Source organism: Squalius cephalus (assembly GCF_949319135.1).
Source record: "Squalius cephalus genome assembly, chromosome: 4".
NCBI lineage: Eukaryota > Metazoa > Chordata > Actinopteri > Cypriniformes > Leuciscidae > Squalius > Squalius cephalus.
The window spans coordinates 31,952,240-31,976,670 of record NC_137125.1 but is presented as its reverse complement, the minus strand read 5'-3'; the positions used below and the strand labels follow the sequence as shown (position 1 = coordinate 31,976,670).

The following is a 24,431-nucleotide window of genomic DNA, read 5'->3' as shown; positions in this document are numbered from 1 at the left end:
ATTATATGGGCAATAAAGCTCGATTATGGTGCCGTTGTCTGTTTTAGCAGACTACTGCCATCTAGTGGAAGCAGGTTTTCTCAGTCAGCTGTGTGTAGATCGTGCAAGGCTAAACTGGCGAAATGAAAGTCTCAAAATCCAAATGAATCAAATAGGTTTGACTCAGAAACGAGTCAATGAATGCACGCGTGTCACCTGATCCACAAATGCACATCTTACTTGTTGCATGCACAAATTTTGACCTACATTAATACAAAATCGAGGTTTTGTATTAACAACTATGTCTCTATTTGTACAAAAGGCTGCAAATTCATGTGATTCTAGATTTTGCTCACACAAGTTGTATTGTATTAGTTTAAATGTAGTAATGCACATTTGTGAATTTGTTACATAGATGGGTAGTTGTGCACACATTAATAATTAGCACCAGGTCTATTAATTTGTAGTTGTTTGTGTGTGGGTTGTGAAATGCTTTAAAACCGCAAAAAGAAAGTCTCAAAATCCAAATGAATCGAATGAGATTGACATCAATGAATGAACGCGTGTCACCTGATTCACAAATGCACATTGCAAATGGTATTCTGTCCTATCCTTATTTTGACACTGAATTAATCTCACTTCTTAAATCTCTTCGTTATATAAATAATAAATCCATAAGATTTATAAAAAATTATGAAGAAATATTTAAAGAAAATACATGCACTTAAAAGCTTTCCTTGTATGTGCATGTTATTGTGTCAATACAATTGTAGGGTATGCCTGCTTGTCATATCTCTGTCATGTCATCCTTTGTTTTTGTATAATTATGTTTTTTTTTTTTATTATGTATATGTATTTGTATGTAATTCCTTGACAATGTTCTTATGTAATGGAGCATAAAAAAAAAGAGTACTAGTGGGAAAAAAAATGCACATCTTCTTTGTTGCATGCGCAAATTATGATACACTAATACAAAAGAAAACATTTATATTCACCAAAAATGTCTCTATTTGTACAAATTGCTACACATTCATTTAATTTTTAATTTTACACACGCAAGTTGAAAGGCATTTGGTTGAGGATTGTAAAACATATCTGCAACATTTATTAAGTTCATGGATAATTGTGTTTGCACGTGTTAATCATTTTGATACAATTCATCCCATACAATTCCTATCAGAATCATACAGGATATTTATTGTCCTATAAACCTATAGGAATGGTTCCAAATATGATAGAAATTCTATTGGATATTCTATTCTATTTATTCTTATTGGAATATTTGATTTTTTGACAAGGGGTTTTAAAAACTGAACAGGACTTTTATTTTGGCGATATGACGTCATAAGGCTGCACCGCTCATTCGTCTTGATTCGGCAGAAGAAAGGGTTTGTGTTTTAAAGCATTTAATTGTTTAAGTCGATGCAAATCGTTACCGTTTTATTCTAACTGCGAAGAATGTGTATTATAGTCATGCTTTATCTAAAATTACTGGTCAAAACTGTCAACATGCAACAACACGTGTAATGATAACTTTTACAAACCAATTGCAAATGTTTGAATGAAACAGGAATCTACTGACGTTTTTAAGGAGGGCTTGGCTAATCGGGTTATTTATGATCATCATCACTATGACTGACTCTCTTATTACTGAACTAGGGAGCTGAATGAGATTTAGCTTGGAATAATTGTTTTACTTTTTATTCTTCTTTTGTCTCATTTTATACACAACAGTGTTCAAACACCGAAAACTCCTGGTGAAGCAACTGAGATCCACGTTACATACTGTTATAAAGATGGCATTTATTAAAGAGGAGAGTGAAGACTTCAAGATTGAAGAAGTATTCAGCATGAAACAAGAAGATACTGAGGAACAAACAGGTAGGTTTCTTTCTCAAAACTGAACTCTGTCATTTGATCCTTATTAAAATGCCTTTACAGAAATGAATCATATTTTTGATGAGTGTCCTTATTAAAGTGGTTTTATTTGACATGGAGCGGGTCACCTTATGTGGACAGACATGTTGAGATCACATGAGACAAATACTAAAGAAGCCTTCAAGTGCACCTGAGAAGATAAAACTTCCATGTTGGTCATTATTATTTTTACGTCATTCAGAAAACCAGAATAATCATACTGAAGTAGCCTAAGAGCTAATCATTAATCATTTAAGCTTCTCATTAAACATTAAACACAATATCAACTCTGACTATTCCAACCATTCTTTTTTATCACTTAATTATGCAACCGTATCAAACAAAAACACTTATTTAGCATAAAGCAAACTATGAAAATTGAGTAGGGCCGGCAGCTATCGATTATTTTAGTAATTGAGTATTCTACCGATTATTCCATCAATTAATCGAATAAAAAAATTGGGATAATAAAAAAAAAATAGATCCAAGTGAACAACAGCCTTTAAAATGACTTAAATCACAAATTTATAATAACGGGTTCAAATAGCATAGCAAAGTAAGTAATTATATTTAACAACAATGTTAAAATACAACATGTAAAATAAATTATATAAACTAATATAAACATAACTCAGGGCTCCAGACTAACTTTTTTTTGCTAGGAGCGCAAGCAGAAAATTTAGGGGCACACCTTAAATCAACCTGCAATGCAGTTATTCACATTTTCCCCCATTTTGACTGTATTACTAACAAATGCCTTGGTAATAAATAGACTTAACGTTAGGGTAGCCATTTCCATAACACCAAAAAGGAGGACACTATACAGCATTTAGTGAGGCAAGAATAATTGCATAGGACTCTGGTGTACTCGCAACCACAATACAGTTTTGTCCATCATATCGATGGTATCATGATACAGTGATTCTGAAATAGTCTATTCATTGCCAGACAATTTGATCTACGATATATCTTTATATAGACCTATTTGTAACAAGAGGCAAAAAAGTGTTTGTTCACAGTATTTGTATTTATTAAAAACATTGTGATGTCTATTTCAAAAACTGACCACTGAGATGAACCGTGTGCAGTGCCTGAAAACATAACATTTCTGTACTTCTGTAAATAACAGAAATACATAAATAAACAAATAATGTTAGTTTGTTAATGTGAAAAATAAATAAATACACATTTCAGTTCTTAACTAAGAAGTTCACCCTCTGCAGCAGCTCAGGCGACAACAGCACCTCTAAGGGTCATCATGGCCAAATTCGTGCTCTTTTGTCCATTCCAGATTAAATGAGGTCTGACGTTTCGGCATGTTAATGTTATATGACATGACGTAGCCAGCACGTGGACTCCACGACGTGGAGGCTTGTTTACGTTTTTAACCAATGATATATCAAATAGTTATTTGACACTGCTTTCAGCCAATAATTTGTTTGACCAGAGATCTTACGGCATTAGACGCTATGCTGCTGCGTCCCGATAAAGAGCGGGGTTTTTTAGGCCGATTCAGCGCAACTCCAAAAAGGAGGACAAATGAGTGTCCGGCTTTAGGCTGCGCCAAAATCCGGACGTATGGCCACCCTACTTAACGTACAGAAATTACAACTTGCAGAAGATGAGACAGAGTTCTTTATTAAACTCATAAAAGACAAAATAATTACGGGAATACTATATTCTAAAACACAAAGAAAAGCCACAATCAAGAGCTTGAAGCAGAAATGAGGGAGAAACACCCAGAAACGCTTCATGTGTGCCGCTCTCAAGTATAAGGGGATTTTCCTTACCATTAATGCTTGGATAACACGCCTATGTCTCCTTAAAATAATGGTTAGTGCAGTGGCTTGAATGTATGTAAATCTACCAACATCTGTTGGCATAATTATTGTAATGATTTATCGCAAGAGGAAAAAATTACGTTTCAGGCGAATAACATCGGTTAATGGAAACAGCGTCATTTCGCGATAGTTTTTTATCTGCATTTAGAAAATATCACAAAATATTTGTGCAAATCTATAGACTAATGGAAACGCGGCTACTAAAGCACTGAGGCTAATTTGGTGTAGATAAAATTAACTTTAATTATTATCATTCATAATGTCTTAATATCAATTCAAAAGCAAAACGAGGGAAAAAAAATAGATTTTGTGGAGTTAAAATAGCCAATAAGCGTCCTCTGCAGCTACACTGTTTACAATGGTAATTTCATCTTTTTTATTATTTTTAAATAAGTGTGAGGTATTCCTACATCTTGAAACTTTTAGTTTTAAAAAAGCTTGAAAAAGATGTGTAGTACTCGTAAGCGTATGACTATTTGTGTCACAATATAATAGTTACGGTTAGTGTTGCTACATTAAATCCATGGTGAATGTTGCTGATTTGTGGACTTAAAGCCTTCTATTACTTATTCATTCATGGGACAATGTTTCTCCTGGTTTCCACGTCAGCCCACGACATCCATGGTTTATAACAGCGATCACAGTGATGTTATTAATTCTGTGGCGAATTCAATGTATTTCTTCACTGGATCTCCCAGCGCTGTGTAGTAACGATGTGACTGGCGAGTAGCTTGCGGCGCTGCGCTGTCTATTATTGGTCCGAACCAATGAACAGTCCGTGAAGCACAAACAAGTAGTGCGGTTTCGCTCCGCTTTCATTTAGTTTAGAGGTCAACCGATAGTGGATTTTACCGATATTTAGGTTTGACCGTACATGCGAATGCGCATGCGTTGCGTCTGAACGCGCTGTTGTCTTTGGAGCTCCATCGTACCTGTTGTCGAATGCGCATGCGTCGCGTCTGAACGCGTTGTTGTCTTTGGAGCTCCATCGATTTGATTTATAATTCTTGATTTTACTCTTTAAACCTACTTACAACAAACATTTTCTACTTTTCCTCACTGAGAAGCACTACTGCTCAAACCTCATAGTTACAACGCGGACTGTTGACCAGACGCGTCTCAAGCCTATTAGTGATCCAACGCTGGATACTCTTATAGGTTACGTCCGTGGATCACGGCTGAACGCGTCTTCTCAACACTCACTTACAAACATTTTTCACCTATCGTGCGTCTACTCTACACCCGTACCACTAAAAAGACGGATTATATCTAAGACTTCAGTCATAAATTAGTATTAATATTGATAGCATCACTGGTAGCGTCGTTGCTAACTTACTGTCCATCTGTTAAAATGGCGAATATATCAGATGTAAGTAGTCTACCTTTTGGTGCAGGTGAGGACACATTTGAGCTGCACGCGGTGCAGTCTGAGCTGGAAGCTGTTGAAAAACAGATCCACGACCTTTTAGTGAGACAAGCCGAACTCATAGACCGGCGGTTAGCTCTTGAAACATCACGCGCCGATGCACACAAATCAGAGATTAACGTTACTAACCCGCTGATTCCGACCTCGTCTACTGCATCGGTCCCGAGCGCCGAGGTCGCGATCAGCCATGGCCTCGTTCACTCCGGCTCCAACACGCCACAACGAAGCCTGGATATTTCCGCAGCGGAAGACGCGAGTCAGGTCTAGACCAAGACCCTCTCCGACCCTCCCGGTTTCGAGTTATCCACACAAAACCGCTTCTCCCCTCTTCGTGAAACAGAACGCGATGCTGTGATCATCGGCGATTCCATCGTTCGGCACGTACACGCTACATTAGGTAAAAGTAAGGTGCACAATCACTGCTTTCCTGGTGCTCGTGTTTCTGAAATCGCTGCTCACGTACCCGAGATTCTGAACGGTGACGTGCGCGTCGGAACTGTGGTCTTGCACGCGGGAGTGAACGACATCAGGCTGCGCCAGACGGAAGTTCTGAAGAAAGACTTCAGGAATCTGATCGATACGGTACGCAGCACATCGCCTGATATAACGATCATTGTGTCAGGACCGCTTCCCACGTACCGTCTAGGACATGACAAGTTTAGTAGATTATTCGCGCTAAATGAATGGTTAACGTCATGGTGCAATGAGCAGAAACTGCTCTTTGTAAATAATTTGAATCTGTTTTGGGAGCGTCCTAGGCTTTTCCGTGCTGATGGCTTACACCCAAGCAGATTCGGAGCCGATCTTCTGTCGGATAACATCTCCAAAATGTTAAATACCTTTTGACTAGTAACCAAAAGTCCAAATCATAGTCTCTGCTGCACCAAATTAACTTATATAAATACTAGTGTAGAACATTGCATAGAAATTGTGTCTATTCCTCGTTTAGTGCGATCAAATAATAAATCTACTGCAGGATCTAGAAAAAATCTAATTGTTATTAAAACAGAAAATGTTGCTATTAGTAAACAAAAAAAAATTCTAAAGCTAGGTCTTTTAAACATTAGATCACTCACACCTAAGGCAGTTATTGTAAATGAAATAGTCACAGATAATAGCATCGATGTACTTTGCCTTACTGAAACCTGGCTTAAACCAAATGATTATTTCGGTCTAAATGAGTCTACTCCATCAGGATACTCCTATAAGCATGAGCCCGGTCTGATTGGTCGTGGCGGCGGTATTGCAACAATCTATAGAGATTTTCTTAGTGTTACTCAGAAAACGGGTTATAAGTTTATTTCATTTGAAGTACTTGTACTAAATGTTACGCTCTTAGATGCTAGAAAAACATCCCTATTATCTTTAGCCTTGGCTACCGTATATAGACCGCCAGGGCCTTACGCTGATTTCCTAAAAGAATTTGCAGATTTTCTCTCAGACCTATTGGTCAATGTCGATAAAGCATTAATTGTTGGAGATTTTAACATACACGTAGATAATCAAAATGATGCGTTAGGGGCTGCGTTTATAGATTTATTCAACTCCTTTGGGGTTAAGCAAAACGTTACCGGACCAACTCATCGTTTTAATCATTCACTCGATTTAATTATATCACATGGAACCGATCCAACCGATATAGATATCATTCCACAAAGTGATGATGTAACTGACCATTACATGGTAACTTGCATATTACGTACCCCAGTAATATATCATGCTGCGCCGCGTTATCGATTAGGCAGAACAATCCTTCCATCCACCATAGATAATTTTTCAAATTGCTTATCGGATCTGTCTCAGCTGCTCAGTGAACCCAAACAAACAGATGAACTAGAGGAACTAACCAGCACTATGAGCTCCATTCTCTCTGGAAAATTGGATATTGTTGCACCTATTAGACTAAAAAAGGTCAGAGAGAAAATTAAAGCACCATGGTACAACAATATTACGCGTGTTCTAAAGAGAGAAACCAGTAATATAGAGCGTAAATGGAAACAAACTAATTTAGAGGTTTTTAGAATCGCTTGGAAAGAAAGTACGTCACGTTATTAAAAAGGCCCTAAAAGTAGCCAGGGCTGAGCACCTCCGCAAACTAATAGAAAATAAGCAAAACAATCCTAGGTTTTTATTTAACACCGTGGCTAGACTAACAAATAAACAAACCAACTTTTGTTCACCTGAACAAAATATTCCGTTACAGTTTAGTAGTAATGATTTCATGAATTTTTTCACTGAGAAAATAGAAAACATCAGAACCACAATTGTAAACGTTCAATCCTCAATCGCGCCTTATAACTCAGCCTCGATTATCACCCCGCAAGAACAATTACAGTGCTTTACAACTATAGAACAAATAGAGTTAAATAAACTTATCACTTCATCTAAAACAACAACATGTTTATTAGATCCTATACCAACTAAACTACTGAAAGAAGTGTTACCTATAGTGGAAGAGCCTCTCCTCAATATTATTAACTCATCTTTATCTTTAGGTCATGTTCCAAGAACATTTAAACTGGCAGTTATAAAACCACTCATTAAGAAACCACAATTAGACCCAAATAACCTAGCAAATTATAGACCCATTTCAAATCTTCCTTTTATGTCTAAAATACTAGAAAAAGTTGTGTCTGCCCAACTAGGCTCTTTCTTACAAGAAAATGACATCTATGAAAAGTTTGTCTGGTTTCAGGCCGCACCATAGCACTGAAACTGCGCTCGTTAAAATCACAAATGATTTACTCTTAGCTTCTGACCAAGGCTGTATCTCAATACTAGTTTTACTTGATCTTAGTGCTGCGTTCGATACTATAGATCACACAATGCTCTTAGATCGACTACAAAATTATACTGGTGTTCAAGGACAAGCATTAAGCTGGTTCAGATCATACCTATCTGACCGATACCATTTTGTCTATTTAAATGGAGAAAAATCGATCATAACTCCAGTAAACTATGGAGTGCCGCAAGGATCTGTGTTAGGCCCTCTATTATTCTCAATATATATGCTGCCACTTGGAAATATTATAAGGAAACATGGAATTAGTTTCCATTGTTATGCTGATGACACTCAAATATATATTTCATCACGGCCGGATGAGAACGCTAAATTATCCAAATTGACAGAGTGTGTTAAAGATCTAAAAGTTTGGATGACGCGCAATTTTCTTTTATTAAATCCAGACAAGACAGAGGTAATACTTATCGGTTCAAAAAACCGCCCACAAAACCTCTCACACTACAACTTTAACATAGTAGGATGTCCTGTTACTTTATCCTCTACAGTAAAAGACCTGGGTGTTATACTCGACTGTAACCTGTTTTTTGAAAATCATATTTCATATGTTACAAAAACAGCCTTTTTCCACCTTAGAAACATTGCTAAGCTACGTAATATGCTATCTGTTTCTGATGCAGAAAAGTTAGTTCATGCGTTCATGACCTCGAGACTAGATTACTGTAATGCTTTATTAGCTGGTTGTCCTGCATCCTCAATAAACAAGCTACAGTTAGTCCAAAATGCCGCTACTAGAGTTCATACTAGATCAAGAAAATTTGACCATATAACACCAATTTTATCATCACTACATTGGTTACCTATAAAGTTCCGTATTAATTACAAGGTATTGCTACTGACTTATAAAGCCCTAAACGGCTTAGCTCCAGTTTATTTAACGGATCTTCTATCGCCCTATAATCCATCGCACTCTTTAACCCTCTGGGGTCTGAGCTGTTTTCTGGGCCCTGGAGGTGTTCTGACATGCTCTGACATTTGTGCTTATTTCTGTTACTTGTGACATTTTCATGGCTAAATTCTAATTACACTGTATTCAGCACAAACTCTGCTACAATAATATATCAGCAGCAAGTATATAAAAGTTTGTAGTTTTGAGATAATAACATTTATGCGTGGTTTGTGAAAAAACAAAAAACAATTGTCACTGAAATAAGCTCATGAAACCCATACTGATTATTTCTTCACAAGACTTTTGAAAATTGTATGACGTAGCCTAGAATATTTGCTCCAAAACTATGTGAAAATCACCCTGACTGCTCATTCAGAGGAGACAATATATTGATTTAAAAATTTTACGATTTTTAAGGTTCTCTGAGCGAAGTAGTCACTGAAGCACCAACTGACTTTTTTTCAGGATTTTTGGAGGACTGAGGAGATTGTATTTACTTTATTTTAGCCTCTTGTCATACTGCAATCAAAAGACATCAAAATTGGAGCGGAACAGAGCAGACATAGGCCACTTAAAAAACAGTGCAGGGAGAGTGCATTCTGCGAGAGTGAGGGCGGGGCGTTGATTTCGCGGCTTTACTTCCTGCTCACTACTGCGCAGGTCTGGTCCCTAGAGCGCTACTGCGCAGACTCAAGTCCCAAGATGTCAGCGCCATATCGGGATACTGGCGGCTTCAGTTCTCACCAATGGAAGAGAGCGAAGGGGCGTCGTCGTCGAACAGTCTATGGTATTAATATATGAGCAATATAATTGTACCTTGATCATTCATGTTAGTTCATTGTACATTAACAAAGGTAATAACAGATTAAATAAAAATGAAAACTCAATTTAAAATGTATTAGTTAATGTTGAAATTAACAAACTAACAATGAACAATACTTCTACATTTATTAACCTTAGTTAATGCTAAAAATGGAATCTTATTGTAAAATGTTACCATTTCATATAAATCCAAATAGTCATGCTGAAAGATGGTTGTCTTTAAATATCTGCAATGCCAATTAAAATTACATAAATGTAGACCTATATTACATGTAGTCTCACTCTATTTGCTTTCATTTTAGAACACTTGATGATTATCTAATCAAAATAACAATATGTATTGTAGTGATAAAAAAAGGACTGAAATCGAATGCGTTTCCGATTTGTTTGTTTCTGTCGGCTGCATGAACATATCAATGTTGAGAAAGCAATCACGTCACTTAGCCTGGCTAACGTCAGACCACTTTCTCTTTGAGACGTGGTCTGGAAACCACATGTACATTTTCTCGTATTTGAGGCGTGGTTTACGAATGCCCAGAGCCGTTTATTGGGCGCTACGAATGTCTATCAAATGCGCCTGTACGCAGCTCATAGCCAATCATTTCAAATTATACCAGATGACGTATGTAGAGCGACAGAATATTATTCAACGAAGAAGAAGACGATGGGTCAGATTTATGTGTACACCAGAGAGTCCTGCACGGGTCCGATTTTGTAAATCCGCACCCGACCCGTTTTCCAACAGCAGCACTAATAAAAATCTGCACCGACCCGCTTAAAATAGAACCGACACCCGACTCGCACCCGAAATAAAATCAGTTTAGACTATCACATTATAGACACACTTACAAACATTTTTATTGCCAGGTCATACAGAAGTTATTACACGACCATTAAGGACAACTTCAGCCGAAGCTGTCAAAAGGCCGATACATGAAGAACATGGCTAACGTTACCACAAAACTGAGTAACGTTAGCCTTATAACATTTTACCAGTCGAACAGACGCGGCTACAACACTATATGCCACACAATTTCGTCTAGCCTACATCTGACAATTTTGGGTTCAAACACACCCTGCACACCACACATACTTAACAGTGTTAAATGTGAAAAATACCGTTCGATAGAGCTGCTTTGTTACCAGTTATCTGCGTGCTTCCTCAGGGATGAAGTTCCACATTTGCGGCTATCCAACACGAAAATGTTTGCAGCAAAGCCTTTCACAATATTTTCTTCAGATAACTCCAAATTTCTCCCACACACTAGACTTGATTTTTGATGACGTATTGTCGACAACTTTACAATCTCCACTAGCTATTCTTTTCTTCAACTCCTCAGCATCCATCTTGACGACTGCAAGCAGAACGCGCGCGCGCGGTTGTGATGCATTTTTAAAAATGAAAGTAGCCTTGGTAACGTTATAGATCCTGGGAGGGCGTGGCGCGTCGGCACAAATAAACTGATGTGGATTTTAAATTATTTTATCAACTTGAAATACAGGCATATTTTTGTAGATGTGTTCCTAAAAATATGCATATATTTTTACGTCTGTCATGTTGGATCCATAGATAAACAAACTGCTTCGGTGTGTCGCATATACTTCGTCATCGTCTTCCTGCTCCCTCCCCGTTCTGTGATTGGTTCCCTATTTCAGGGGAAAAATTAGTCCATGGTATCCAGACTACCTTGCAGCGTGAATAAAATCGCGCTGCTCAAGGCAGTATGGGGAAACCCAGGCTACACGTCACTAGCTTTAAATATGCAACTTCGCCAGCTATAAAAGTGACAAGCTGGATATAAACTAATGCAAATAGATGGTAACAATTGCAACATAGAACATTTGTGTCAGGTTTGCGTGTTTTTTTATCACATTGATTTAACCGCTTGAGGTAGCCACTACTAATGTTATTCCTCTCAGCCTTGATGGCAAACATACTGCTGTTCTTTCTCTGCTAATGCAGCATCTAGCCAACAAATTAATTACTTTATAATGATATGGGAATATGTACTTTAGTGTTCCGTGCAGCTTGTGATCTCTGTGCAGCCTCACGTGTTCAAATAAACAACACAAGGCTTTAGTGATAGTTTTTATTTCGCCTCTAGAGGCCGCTCTTGCTCTGTGTAATTCCAGCAGTCTCTTCTCAGCGCTCTTATACTGTGTAATGATGACAGAGCACCCTTCTCAGCCACTCCAGCAACGGACGCAATCTGGAAAAACTATTGGTATGGATTTTTGCTGATAAACGATAGTTTCACCAATCAACTATCGGTACCGATATATCGGCAAAACCGTTGAATCGGTCGACCTCTAATTTCGTTTGCCGTTATCAAAATTTGGTTGCAACAGCAGGAAAAATAGTTGCAATTCAGAAGCCCTGTAACATATGTACATTATGTATTATAACAAATGCCTGCAGAGGCCTGGTGATTGTCGTTGTTACACTACGGCTTGATCAAATCCTTGTTTGTTTGGCCAGACAACATTTAATTCAAATGTCCACTTAATCTTTAATATTTGGTCGCTTCTGTAAGATAGAAATGCAACAGCTGCTGCAATTTCTTAAACAAGAACGTGCACATTAAATGCAAACTCAGTGCGAGGGTTTCAACTTTTATTTTGAAATTGCGATGAACAACAATTTGTATATTTAGAAACATATTTATATATTCTCTTAGTTGGCATAGATTTACAAATGTGTTACATTACAAATCTTGTGAAATGGCACACACTGCGTTCCCAGATGAACGTTATTAGCAAACCAAACTCACAGCATGCAGAGATAGAGATTGAGAAACCCGAAACACGCTCCACGCATATATGATAACAGTGCAACTAGGAAACACAAAACATGCAGAGACTGAGTTTGCATGAAGCAAGCACAGTTTACTGTGAACGGAGCAAACTGGCATGGGTCCAATGTTGGGGGCAGGCATGTTTTCAGGTGAGAGAGATCCAGCCTCTCAAAACACTGGGCAATGATGGGGGTAAAAATGACATGGCGGAAGTCATTGAGGGTCATTGCAGCAGCATGTTTTGGGTTATTCTTTGGGTTGTTACCGTGTCGACACACCTAGTGTGATCCAGAACAGAACTGGTGTAAAATTTAATGTCCATCTGGGAATTCAATGTAGCCTGAAAAACAAACACATCCCAGTCCAGTGTCCTGGAACTGGTGCCGTAATAAAGAGTCTGCTTCCTCCTGCAGTCCTTACTGTGGGGTCCACACGTTTAATGGGGGTGTGTTTGGGTAGCAGGAACAGGGTTACGTGGTCTGATTGTCTAAAATGAGGAGAGGTGTTGCTTTATAGGCCTCATGTTTGTACAAACATGATCTAGAATTTTGTCTTCTGTTGTAGGGCTGGAAATGTTCTGATAAAACTTAGGTCCTTACATTAATTTTTTTCATTAATTAATTTTTTGTGTGTGTGACCTGCCGATACCAATTTTTGCCGATTCTGTTTTTCTTTCAAAGAACTATAATTGACAGCATATACAAATGAAAATCTACTTTTCTTTAATTTTAGTTTCTTAAAAAAAAAACCAGAGTAATAAAATAAGAACAAATAAACAAATTTCAAGCAACAGCACAAATTAAAGGAGAACTCCGGTCAATTTTAACATTGAGCTCATTTTTTTGTAAATTTGGAGTGCTGTCAGTACAGAGAACAACGACAAAAATCGGTGTTGCCTACACCGTGTTATCCTCTTTTTAAAATTTGCACCCTGTTGACTTCAATGGGTCAAGTTTTAAACCTGCTTTTAGCCTCTTAACATCCTTGATGTGTCATTACAAGTGCCCAGCCATGTGAGTGATTCCTTCAGAGTGAACACGGGTGAATCTGACTGCAGTAGATGTGAAAGATATTAATAAAAGTGATGTTAATTCAGCCAGCGCACATACCCATAAGTCCACAGTAATCGATTGTCGAGTTCACACGCGTGATTATAGGTAACTAAACCTATGCGCGTGAACTCGACAATCGATTTTTTGCAGGTTTTTTTCCTGGTCCGATATCGCACCAGGTGGATAAGCCAGTTTGTGATTGGTCCCCGCAAATTTGTAACGGAAGCAGGACAAAAGAATGTACTGGTTTCCAGCCTGAGCTGCAGGGCGAAATCAAATTGCCGGCAGATCGGGCTGGGTTTACCCAGTCTATATTTTGACAGTTTTGTGTGTATTTGGCCATTTAAGTGCAGTAAGCCCTCATTTTGGTACCTGTGACTCACAAGCTGCTTGAGACTGACAGGCGGCTTGTGCACGCCCCTTATATAGATCTGTGGTGTGCCCGCTTTTGGTGTGAGCGCAGGAATTAGTAAAATTATGCGCAATACAAGCACTATTTACCCCGAGCGAATGAGATGATTGAGTGAATGAGAGGAGGCGTGTGTGTGTCACTTTGCCATCGGAGAGAAGAGAGTGAGAACACGCAGCTGTCGTTATTGCCTCGGAATTGATCACTGGTCCGGGCCGATCATGCGGAAAAAAATGGCCGGTCGATCGGTGCATCTCTACACAGCAGTTATGTCAGCTCTAAAGTTGTTGATGTTAATCAGGAGTGTTTGATTAGGAAAATGTGCTCTTTTGTAGGGGTTCCAGGGTTAAGAAACCACAGATCCAAATGATCGTAACTATAGTAGTTATCTAGGCTTTTTGTTTTTTTCAATGGCAGAATCCTTTAGCCCATCAAATACAAGTATTTCATTAATATAGTCATATATAGTCATTGCTATTTTTACATTATATTTAAAGTAAAAAACATAATTAAATCTAGAAGTTAATGCAAAAACTGCCTTATGTGCAGTTTACATGTTCTCATACAATATTTAGCAACTGAATTTAGGATAATAGTTTGGGCTCTGTTAACCTTTAATATTATATTAACTAATGTGCAAGTAAGGGCTCCCTATATAGTTTACTGCATTGGCAGAGATATTTTTTTCATCCTTAAGAAACGTTTAATTATAACTGAAAACAGACATGTGCATGGAAAATTAAGTTAAAATGCCGCCTCAATGAGTTTCCTCAAACGCAGTCGGTTATGAGTTGTAATCGGAGAAAGAAAACGGATGCTTGTCATTACCGGTATTGGATACATGCATTAGTCTTAAAGTGACAGCAGTCCAATATACCCGCAGTAGTTTGTGTCAAACAACATAAGGGAAAGAGAAAATCACTTTTGCAGCTTTAAAGGTGCAGTATTTGAGAATGGCAGCTAGCGGTTAAAATGGGTACTGCAGTCCAAATTCAAAATATCGGAGATCGTTGTTTCCCCCGCCCTCTCCTGCTCAGACTTGATGGTAGCGTGGGTTGCCAGATTTTCCGCCAACTGGCAACCTGTGGTGGCGAAATACTATTGGGTAAATTGGCAATGGGCAGTATCGCACAGACCAAAACAAAAACTGACATTCCGACACAGAACGCACATTTCAAATTAAAATAACTCGCTGTAGCATTGTTTTTCAGAGAAACAAGTATGTAAACTCAGCGTTTCTTAAATACCAGCAAACATATTATGGTATTGTTATGCTTTAGTACAGTCAAAAACTTACATATAGCACCTTTTAACTTAGAATGTTAAATTACAAATGTTCTTAGTAATTCTGAAATTCTTGACCAAAATCTTTCATCAAAAAGATTTGTAATAACCTTCCCAGAACATTCTCACACGACTGCATTCCTAAACATCAGGCATTTCTTCAAAAGCAAGAGAGCATAGAGTTTATTGCATTTTGTTTGCACACTTTGAGGTGTATTACAGGAAAAAAGAGCCACAGTGGCCGGTTCTTGCAACTTCCATATTTATTATTAATATTATATTTATTATTGATACTTTATGCCCTAGGAAGTGATGGTTTTGTCCTTTTGCACACATGGGGTGAAAACTGTTGTATTTGCAAATGTTTTAGCCGATATTCCAATTGTTTAATGAGAAATGTACTTCAAATGGAAACATATCTAATGGTCTGCATTCATAAAATGTTTCTGCACATGCCGCAGCTTGATGTTTTCATTATGGTCTAAGCATGCAAACGGTGTGTCCACTCTCCATCAATATATTGGGCTGTTACCATGAGGTAGCTGTGATGACTCTAGTGATGTACAGTAGTCACCAGTAAGCAGGACCGTCACTTTGAGCTCTAACTCTTTAGCTAGTTTTGTCCTATCTGTTTCATACAGCTCATGTATCCTACTATTAACTGCTCTCAAGGGCCACTCGTTAGTTGAGTTGTTGGATGCATTTCGAATTGTCACACAGATCTTTGTCCTTCACTATGTAAATCGACCTGCATGCTATAGCTATCCATTTAGCAACTGCTTCTATTAATTCCCAGGAGGTTGCCACATCCATTGTTTTTAACTGAACACTGCGCTAACACTGTTGGTGTTAGATACACTATATTGCCAACAGTTTTGGGACGTCTGCCTTTACATGCACATGAACTTAAATGGCATCCCATTCTTAATCCGTAGGGTTTAATGTGGAGTTGGCCCACCTTTTGCAGCTCTAACAGCTTCAACTCTTCTGGGAAAGCTTTCCACAAGGTTTAAGAGTGTGTTCTTCTATGAAGTGCATTTGTAAGGTCAGACACTGATGTTAGACGAGAAGGCCTGGCTCGCAGCCTCCACTCTAATTCATCCCAAATGTGTATCGGGTAGAGGTCAGGACTCTGTACAGGCCAGTCAAGTTTCTTCGCACCAAACTCACTCATTTTACTTTACACCTTACTTTGCAGTCATGTTGGAACAGGAAGGGGTCATCCCCAAACTATTCCCACAAAGTTGGGAGCATGAAATTATCCAAAATGTCTTGGTATGCTGAAGCATTAAGAGTTCCTTTCATTGTAACTAAGGAGCCAAGCCCAACTCCTGAAAAACAAACCCACACCATAATCCCCCTCCACCAAATTTTGCACTTGACAAAATGCAGTCAGGAAAGTACCGTTCTCCTGACAATGTTGTGGCAAATTCTAGGGCTGTGCCGGTAAACTTGACAACCGCACCACCACGATTGTAAAGCGCCACCGCGGTGGCTGAGTAGTACCGGCGGTGGTTTGCAAAAAAAAATGTATGGGTCTTATTCATGAAACATTCGTAAATATACGAGTAAATATGTGAGTGATTTGCGCGTAAAGAGACCTTCCCGAAAACTCTTCTCCTGATTCACAAATACTTCGTAAATGTCAGATGTGATAGTGAAATGTGTGTGTGTGTGTGTGTGTTAATGAATTCCAATCAGTCGTAAATGGGACGCGCGTGCACGCTCATTCTCAATTACCATAAATCCCGCCCATTAAATCTGACTGACAACTATATATGGGCATCATATTATGACACCAAACGAAGGATTTCAACATGTCTTCTCAAAAGCGAATGAAAAAGAGTAATTTCTCAGATGCAGAAATTGAAGTTTTATTATCAGAAGTTCATTCAAAACGGCACATTTTATTTTCAAGTGTACATAGTTGCGTATCAGGCCCTAAAAAAAAGGAAGCTTGGCAGCATATTACAGATGCAGTTAATGGAGTTTCATCTGTTAATCGAACAGTCCCAGAAGTGAAAAGAAAATGGTTCGACATGAAGCTTGACTGCAACACTTGTGACTTGCGGTCTTGTGTTCCGTTTGCAGATATGCTATTACTGGCTCTCATAATGAAAGTAAAAAGAAAAACCGTATGTAATTACTATATATCATATTTTTTCAAAATGCTGTGTAAATATGTACCCGATTAAGGTGTATTAAAATGCAGCCTTATTAATGAGCAAAACGTTCGGATGTTAAACGCACTATTTACGCGTGGCTGGGACCAGGTGTAGATTTCTTTCGTACCAACTAACATTTGGAAAATACGAACATTTTAATGAATCCGAAAATTTACGCCAGAACCACTTTACACACGATTTACACAAAAATTCATTCTGCTTGTGTTTCATGAATGAGACCCTTTGTTTGTGAATGCTGTTTTACATTAATATTATGACACACAAAGCTTCAATTGTTTACAAAATAAATAATAGGTTAGCAATTAAATGTTATATTGCAGCCATGGAAAAGTTTGAATTCATGACGAATGAGAGAGTTGTGCGTGAGCCCATAAATTTAAACTGTCGGATTTGAATTCTGGTTTGCGATCTGGTCACTCGATTATCAGCGAATTTAAAAATATTCCATTAGTTATTCCATATAGAAAGCTTGAATTGTCTACTTTTTACAAAACAATTCAAAACGAAAATAAACCGACTAGCATATGCTTATGTATTCCGTATGAAGTGTGCATTTCTCTCTATAGGCGCGTTCACTGCAAAGATAAAGTTGACGATGCTGACCCACACTGACACAAAAAAAAACACTTTATTAATAAACAATTCAAATGTCTCCTTGCTATATTTGACACATTCATAATCATTACTTTTGCCGGTTCTTTGTGACAGCTGTTATGTGCGTTATTGGCAGCGTCACCCTCCGGTTACATGAACGCGTCACCACCGCATCAGCACCAGAACAAGGAGATTTTATTTTAGAGAATAATCGCACAACATATTAGATATTAATTAAATCAACTAATCGAATATTCAAAAATCGTGACTCATCCCTGCATGGAATCTCTTGTTTCTTTTCCCATATCTTCACTTGCATCTCACCCATTTCCGAAGGGGATTATAAACGTTTCTTCCTTTGTTCGCTTTTAATTAGGTCTATTATTTTCGTATTTTTTACTGTGGTAAAGTAGAAAAACGCTGTAGGACAGATAGCCTACATTTTTACTTGTACATCAAATTCTTTTTAACACAGTTTGTGCTTATTAGACATATGGTAATTGGTAAGGCGCGTCAAGTTCATTTGTAAAGCGCGTTTCACACGCATGGGTGATTTTAGTTTGGCTTTCTCTGGCAGCGTGCAAACAGCCTAAATGCCTTCCCTTGCGGAAGATAAGATTCGCTCTTCATACCTTTTACAACAAGTAGAAAACATGAAGATATCAGAAAAGAGATCGATGGTCTCTTTCCTGCTCGTGTCCCACAATCCGTCTTTGAGTGGAAATATTGAACGAAAGTTGTTGTTGTTTTTTTTTTTTAAATAGATTCAACTTTATTATATTATGTAAGTTACCAGTATTTACTGATATTTATTTCAATGCATTACAGGCTTTAGTGTGTTGTTTCTTTGTTTTTTTTATTTATTTCAAAACAACCCCCCAACCACCGCAACACCGCCGGTAGTTGGTCCATTACTACCGCGGTGGTAAAAAACTGCCACCGTCACAGCCCTAGCAAATTCAAAGTTCTTTTTGGTTCAGGTCTCAAAGTAGTTATTAAGTTATAGCAAATTCGAAGTCCTTGGTTCAGGTCACAAAGAAGTTTCTCAGAGTCGAGGTTCCAGGTCAGAAGAATTAACTTTATTGACAAGCAACAAAGTGAGAAGCCGGCTGGGCCGACATCTGAGGTTACAATGGCCAGTGTTCATGTCTTATACTTTTTCTTATCGCTAGGTGCCCAATGGGCACCCTCATATCTATCTCTTCTTCTTTGTCACTCCTTGTGGCCTTGCCCACATTAGATACATCTCTCCCTAAACCTTCTTCTATTGGTGGAACATCTCAAAAAACATGTTTTTCTGCCAGTGCATCCCAGCACCTGCATTTACAGACTTTTTGGGTACTTTTCCATTCTCTTATCCTTGTGACCTATTTTCTGCTGGGCATTACAGCATTCAGACTTTCACATGAGACAAGGGAAATTCTTCAACAACAACCGCCAAACCTAGACTCTCTCAGAATATAGTTCATCATAACATTATTATATCATACACCCGCTATATTGCTAAATCTACCCGATTTTTCATATCAACAAAAAAAAAAACATACCGGGCTAACCTGGCTTCTCTCGAGACTCAACTGCTAGTTCTGTGTTACTGAAATGCTGATTGATGTGTGAATGTGATTGATTACAAGGTAGTTTGTAACGTCAGAAATACCAGCGATTTCAAACTGGGTTTTTGAGACTTTTTTTTTTTCACTGCAGTTTTGAGGAGAAAATACTCAGCAATGGTGTTGACTCCTGAATTTTCACATGGTTTGTCTTAAAGCATATTAAAACTGCCACATAGACTTAAACAACATTTAAAAACTTGATTTTCACCATGAGCCAGACATAATTTTTTTCCCCTCTGCATACTCCCTTACTTACACATGAATCAGATCATTACCTCATTAGGAGGGCTCCATGAACTTAAATGGGTGCGTCGGATAAGAGGGACAAAATGCAGAATGAGCAGGGCTGTTTTTCTCAAAAGCATTGTAGATCATAGAATCATTGCCACCAATAGTCTCTACGATCAACTTAGCTTATGATGCTTTTGAAAAACGCAGCCCAGAGCGTTGGGTCTCCAGGACCAGGATTAAAGTCCCCGTGAACCGGAAGTTTCAAACGACTTTTCTCCAGGGTTGTGACGCATTTCTAAGTTAAATGGAATAATGAACAGAGGGCAGGGTTTTACTTTAGCACTCCTCCTCTCAATCTCTGCTCATAGCAGACTAACGGTTTGAGAGGAGTGGTTAAGCGTTTTCAACCCAAGCCGTCAAACTAACGTCATCAGAAAAGGAACGCCATTCCAGACCGGAAGTAACTTTTCAGATTTTGATTAAAGATTACCACGGCAAACAAATTTTTTCTGTGTATTAACTTGCATCACAAGTTGCATTAATTTATGCAACTTGTGCATAAATTAATTGTTCACCACAAGACTAGTAATATGTGCTAACAAAGTAAATAGGGTCAATTTTGATTTCATGTCGACTTTAAGAAGCACTGCAATAAAAACTCTGTCTTGTCAGAATGTAATAAAACATATGCCTTGACGAAAATGTTCTTACTTTTTTTCTATACAAGCTTGAACACTTTATTTTAGAACAAATCCTGAAAACTAAGAAAATATTTTGTTAAATATATTGCTTTGGATTTACAGGAAACGCCTATTCATGTTGTTTCTGTTGCTTTGTGCTATTAAACTGAGGTTTTTGTCTCTTTTCACCTTAGGCCTGATTCCACTGAAAGAGGAGAGTGAAGTACTGAATGAAATGAAAGAGGAAGATCAGTATGAGAAACATCATGATTTCATGACTGCCGGAAATTCAGTGCAGTCCGAAAATACTTGTACACAAAAAAGAGAGCCAAAGACTGACCCTAACAGTTGTTTCACATGCTTTAGGTGTGATAAGAGTTTCAATCAACAGGAAGACCTTAAAGTCCACATTAAAATTCACAAAGGAGAGAAGCCTTTTACCTGCAAATACTGTGGAAAAGATTTCCCTAGAAACACACACCTTAAAAGTCATGTGAGAGTTCATACCGGAGAGAAGCCTTTTACCTGCCAACAGTGTGGAAAAAGTTTTGCCCAAAACTCAAACCTTACCAGGCACATGAGAATTCATACTGGAGCGAAGCCTTACATCTGCAAACTGTGTGGAAAGAGCTTTACGTGGAGCTTAAGCCTTAAATGCCATATGTACATTCACACTGGAGTAAAGCCGTTCACATGTGATCAGTGTGGAAAAAGTTTCAGACGTAAGGAAACCCTCAGTTACCACATGGGAGTTCACTCAAGAGAGGACTGTTTTATATGTCATGAGTGTGGAAGGAGATTCTCAGACATCACATACCTTAACAAGCATGTAATCATTCACTCTAAAGAGAAGATTTTCAAATGCCAACATTGTGAAAAGAGATTTAGATTTAAAGTAGGCCTTAAGGTTCACATGAGAATTCACACTGGAGAGACGCCTTACACATGTCATCACTGTGGAAAGACTTTCAGATTTAACGAAAGTTTTAAGACTCACATGAGAATTCACACTGGAGAGAAGCCTTACAATTGCTCTCAGTGTGGAAAGAGTTTCAAATATAAAGCAACCTTTAAAGCCCATTTGAGAAGTCACACTGGAGAGAACCCATACACCTGCAAACTGTGTGGGAAGAGCTGCTCACAAAAAGGAAATCTTAAGACTCACATGAGAGTTCACTCTGGAGAGAAACCATTCAAATGCGTTCAGTGTGGAAAATCTTTCACACGCAAAGAATCCCTTGATTACCACCTAAAGATTCATTCAAAAAAGAACTGTTTCAAATGTCATCAGTGTGGAAAGAGTTTCCCAGACAGAAAAAAACTTAAGAGGCATGCAATAATTCACATTGGAGAGAAGCCTTTCATCTGCCCTCAGTGTGGAAAGAGTTTCACATTTAAAGGAAAACTTGAAGTTCACATGAGAGTTCACACTGGAGAGAAGCCTTTTAGATGTCTTCAGTGCAAGAAGAGTTTCACATATCAAAAAGATCTGAAACGTCATTCACTAATTCATTCTGGAAAGAAACTGATGTGTTCTGAGTGTGGCAAGTGGTTTAGTAAAAGGAGCAATTTAAAAAATCACCTCTGTATTCACTCTGAAGGAACAAAACTACAGTGTTCTGAATGTGGCAAGTGGTTTAGAAAAAGGAGCAATTTCAACAATCACCTGCTTATTCACTCTGAAGGAAGGTCATTTAATTGTGAACAGTGTAATAAAATGTTTATTTTACCATCACACTTACAGATACACCTAAAAAGTCATGCAGATGTGAGACCCTATTTGTGTTCCTTGTGTGGAAAGAGTTTTAAATGGCTCGGCAATTTAAAATGTCACCAGAAAATGCGTGTCTGTGTGAGATCAAGGCTACGTTCACGCCACAGATGAATGTGCGGCAAATATGATTTTCTGAGGCTTTAAAAAAATAAAAATTTGTTTACATATGAATGCCTGACCATCTCCTATGCCAGGGATGGGCAACTTCGGTCCTGGAGGGCCAATGCCCTACAGAGTTTAGCTCCAACCCTAATCAAACACACCTGAACAAAAGCTAATCAAGGTCCTCAGGATTACTAGAAAGTTACAGGCAGGTGATTTTTTTCAGGATTGGAGCTAAACTCTGTAGGACAGTGGCCCTCCAGAACCGAAGTTGCCCATCCCTGTCCTATGCTATAGCTTCCAATATTGAGTGATTGTGGAAGACTGACTGTAAATTCAATTGTTTTGATGCATCTCTCATGTATTTGATTCAGTCTAATACCTTGGAATCAAAATATTAAAAACATTTCCGTCTTGCTGGAAAATGCCACAATGTAAATTAAAATGAAAATAAAAGGAATTAATTAAGGAATTAAAAGGAATTATGAACATTTTACTGCATTTATTTATTTATTTTTGAAAGAATGCACAGGTAAAGGTATGTTGTCAATCTGGTCTTGAATATGGCTGCTGTTTGGGGTACATCAGATTAAATCTGAGAGCTTATACCAGCCCCGGGTGTATCACTATTGAGACTGTTACATTAACCCTCTGGTGTCCTTCATTTCAGAGTCACACTCAAGACCTTCGGGACCAAATGGTCCGGGAGGGTGGGAATAATATTTATTAAAAAAAAACCATCTTTTTTTTTTTTTTTACTTGTTTTTTATAATATTTTTTCTTTTCTTTTTTGTTGTTTTGAGATAATTTTATGATTTATAATTAATATTTATGCAAGTATTATGACCCATTTTTTCCCATTGAATATAATAGAATTTTTTTATATATATGTAATTTTTTTTTATTTTTTTTTATTAAAGCTGTATTTCATTTTAGAGTCAAGCCTAGGCCTCATGAAAGCAATTTTTTAAATGAGATGGATGCCATCTGGTGGATACACTGAGCATTTTTATCACGCAATAGCACATTTTTACCACTAGATGGATTTACAGCTTTCTGTAGAAAGGCTTGCGAATTCTAGTGATTTTTGCACATATTGGCCAAATTTTTTTCAGGTTGTTGATTTTAAAATATAATAACAGATTCTCAAAGACTATTTTTGTCTTTTTTGTTTGTTTGTTTTATACAAAAAACCTCTGTTTTCATTTTTTTGACAATTTCCCATTCATTTCCTATGGGGGTCATTTTTGACCAAAGAGCAGAAGTGTGACGACCACTTAGCATGCTTGGATCATGACCTCAATATTTTTTGTGTGTTCACATTCCTAATACCATAAAAGTCACATAGTTTCGTAACATTCCGATGAAGCTGCGATTTTTAAAAATTCAAAACAGATTTTTGTCATCTGAATTTATTAGTATGTATGTGTATAAAAGTGTGTTTGTGTGTGTGTGTGTGTGTGTGTGTGTGGATGTGTCTGTTTTGCACTCTTGATGTTTTATAGATTCACCCCTTCACTTTTGTGTGCTTTTTTTCTGGATCGTGGCAGATTTGGAGATTGTACGCACAAAAAATCTCTGTATTGTCACATTTTTGACAATTTCCCATTCATTTCCTATGGGGTCATTTTTGACCAAAGAGCAGAAGTGTGACGACCACTTAGCATGCTTGGATCATGACCTCAATATTTTTTGTGTGTTCACATACCTAATACCATAAAAGTCACCTAGTTTCGTAACATTCCGATGAAGCTGCGATTTTTAAAAATTCAAAATAGATTTATGTAATCTGAATTTATTAGTGTGTATGTGTATAAAAGTGTGTTTGTGTGTGTGTGTGTGTGTGTGTGTGTGTGGATGTGTCTGTTTTGCACTCTTGATGTTTTATAGATTCACTGTTGTGTGCTTTTTTTCTGGATCGTGGCTGATTTGTAGATTGTACGCACAAAAAAACTCTGTATTTTCACATTTTTGACAATTTCCCATTCATTTCCTATGGCGGACCATTTGGTCCCGAAGACCTTGAGTGTGACTATT

The 24,431-nt window shown here is 37.8% G+C and overlaps 1 long non-coding RNA gene across 1 annotated transcript; it reads left to right on the top strand.

Annotated features, from left to right (window-relative positions):
• The first annotated feature begins 1,311 nt into the window (after positions 1–1,311).
• Positions 1,312–22,888, top strand: LOC307157141. The gene is made up of 3 exons (XR_013820878.1): positions 1,312–1,367; positions 1,714–1,860; positions 20,713–22,888. It is a non-coding gene; the product is annotated as an uncharacterized lncRNA (long non-coding RNA).
• The last annotated feature ends 1,543 nt before the right edge of the window (positions 22,889–24,431 follow it).